This window comes from Fukomys damarensis, unplaced genomic scaffold (assembly GCF_012274545.1).
Source record: "Fukomys damarensis isolate Sample0158 unplaced genomic scaffold, DMR_v1.0_HiC HiC_scaffold_39, whole genome shotgun sequence".
In the NCBI taxonomy this organism is placed as follows: domain Eukaryota; kingdom Metazoa; phylum Chordata; class Mammalia; order Rodentia; family Bathyergidae; genus Fukomys; species Fukomys damarensis.
In genome coordinates, this window is record NW_022900951.1 from 112,853,729 (window position 1) to 112,856,035 (window position 2,307).

A 2,307-nucleotide genomic window follows, 5' to 3' on the forward strand; every position below is an offset into this window, starting at 1 on the left:
TTTTTTTTTTTTTTTTGTTTTTTTTTTACATGGTGTCTTGGTGTGCAGTTTAGGCTGACCTCGAACTCACTGCGATCCGCCTGCCTCAGCCTCCCAAGCACTGGGATTACAGGAGTGAGCTACCACACCTGGCTACTTTAAGTTTTTAAAGACAGTGAGTAAAAGCCCTGAATATATTAAGCAATGTCATTTTGTAATAAGGGTAACAGGAAAAAAATTATTAAAGCAGAGAGCTTTCAGTGTGAGACCTGTGCTTAAAAAATTAAAAAGTTGTTATACTCGAGTTTTATTTCTAACAAAGGTAAATTATGAATTTACTATACTTTGGAGTTTCAAAAAATATCTTGACAGGGCTGAGGATTTAGCTCAGTGGTTTTGCCACTTGCCTCCCAGGTGCAAGGACCCAAGTTTGATCCCTGGTATCAAAGAAAAGAATAAGTAAATAAATATCTTGACACACTTATATGTAGCTTTATTTGTCCAACATGGAATAGATAGATTTACACCAAAAATGTTTGAACGTGCTTTGTTTAGTAGTGAGTTATTACATGATTAAGTCATCGATCATTTTATAATAATAATAAATTATATACTTTTTTAGAAAAAATGATTGTGTTCCCTTTGCTATTAATTTCTTTTAATAAAAATCATTTTTTATGGTCAGGCATGGTAGCACACACCTGTGATCCTAGCACTCAGGAGCCTCAGGCAGAAGAATTGAAGCCAGCCTGGGCTACATAGTAAGACGTTGTTTAAAAAAAAAAGATTCCAGCCCTTTTAAGTTTTCACTTTATTTCAAGATAAAGTATTACTAAGTCAGTAAGTTGCCCAGGCAGGGATTGAATTTGATTCCTCTGCCTCAGCTCCCCAAAAGGCTAGGGTTACAGGCATGGACCACCCATGCTCCACTTGAGTGACTTTATATGCAAATTTCCTGAAAGGTAGTTATCATTCTTTTCAGCTAGGAATCCTCAGATTGGTGAGTGTGTGGGAATGTATTATATGTGCAGAACTTTGTTCTTTAAGATTCTGTTTGAGAAGAACTGACAATTACAGCTTCTAAGTGTCTCAGGTTAGAATTAGTACATGCTTTACGCTATCGTTTGCTCATTTTTATGTAATTTGAAGTCTAACTGTGAAAAAATTTAGTTTTTAAAAAGACTGTGATTATCTACTTCAAACAAGTCAAGAGCAGGGCCAGGGATGTAGTTCAGTGGCACCGCGCTTGCCTTACAAGCGCAAAGTCCTGAGTTCGGTTCCTGGTATCAAACTTAAAGCAGTGGGGATAAATTACAATGATCAACTTCTTTGCTGATTTTTTTTTTAATCTTGCTTGAGCCATTTCTCTTTTAGTTTTGACTTCTGTCAAGACTTTGGAAAGCAAAGACCTCCTGAAAATCTTGGACAAGTACTATCTGAAGAACGGAAAATTTCATTTCCTTATATGGTTATTCAGCTAATCTTAATATTATTAAATCTTATAAAACTGACTACAGTACTTAAAATTGTAGCAGAGTCTTTGTTTTAAAGGGTAAGAAAAGTAAAAGGTAGAATCTAGTGTTACCAAAAGAATGCATTAAAATATGCTCTTTCAGGTATTACTCAAGGTTTATTTTTGCTTTAAAAATTTATTCATTCTGTGCATATTTTGTGTGGGGTGATATAACAAGATGTAATTGGATCTTCGGAGTATGTATTGATTTTTCTCTTCAATATCTTAATAGACACAGGGCTAAAAATGTTTCCATAAGCAGTTATACTGATGAAGCATTAACCTTTTTTCTTTTTTCTAACTGATCTGAAGTATAACTGAAGTACAATAAACTGCACCTATTTAAAATGTATAAATTAATGAGAACCAAGACCTGGCATATAAAGTACAAGATCCCAGTAACGAATGTAAGTGTACTGTCTACCTATAGAGTACCAATAAATTCAATTAAAAAAAATAAAATGTATAAATTAAGCCGGGCATGGAGGTGCACGCCTGTAATCTCAGCATTCAGGAGGCTGAGGCAGGAGGATCGCTGAATTCGAGAACAGCCTGGGCTCCATAGTGAGTTCCAGGTCAGTCTCAACTACATAGTGAGACCCTGTCTCAAAAAACTTAAAAAAAAAGTATAATTTAATACATATACTCATACTTACAGAGTCTGCCAAAAAAATGTATACACGCTTCAGGAAAAGAAAAATAGTATGATGTTTTTTCAACAGATGCTGCTACCCCATGTAGAAAACCCACCTCACTGCCGGCCCATACAGAAGAAACTGAAAATGCACCTGCAGCAATCTCAGTGACCAAGGGGG

General features: G+C 35.5%; 1 long non-coding RNA gene across 1 annotated transcript in view; it reads left to right on the plus strand.

Moving 5' to 3' along the window:
* Positions 1-84, plus strand: part of LOC104875183 — a 6,521-nt gene extending 6,437 nt beyond the window's left edge. Inside the window, exon 3 of the long non-coding RNA XR_783995.3 lies at positions 49-84. This is a non-coding gene — a long non-coding RNA (uncharacterized LOC104875183). The remainder of the gene's footprint in view (positions 1-48) is intronic.
* The last annotated feature ends 2,223 nt before the right edge of the window (positions 85-2,307 follow it).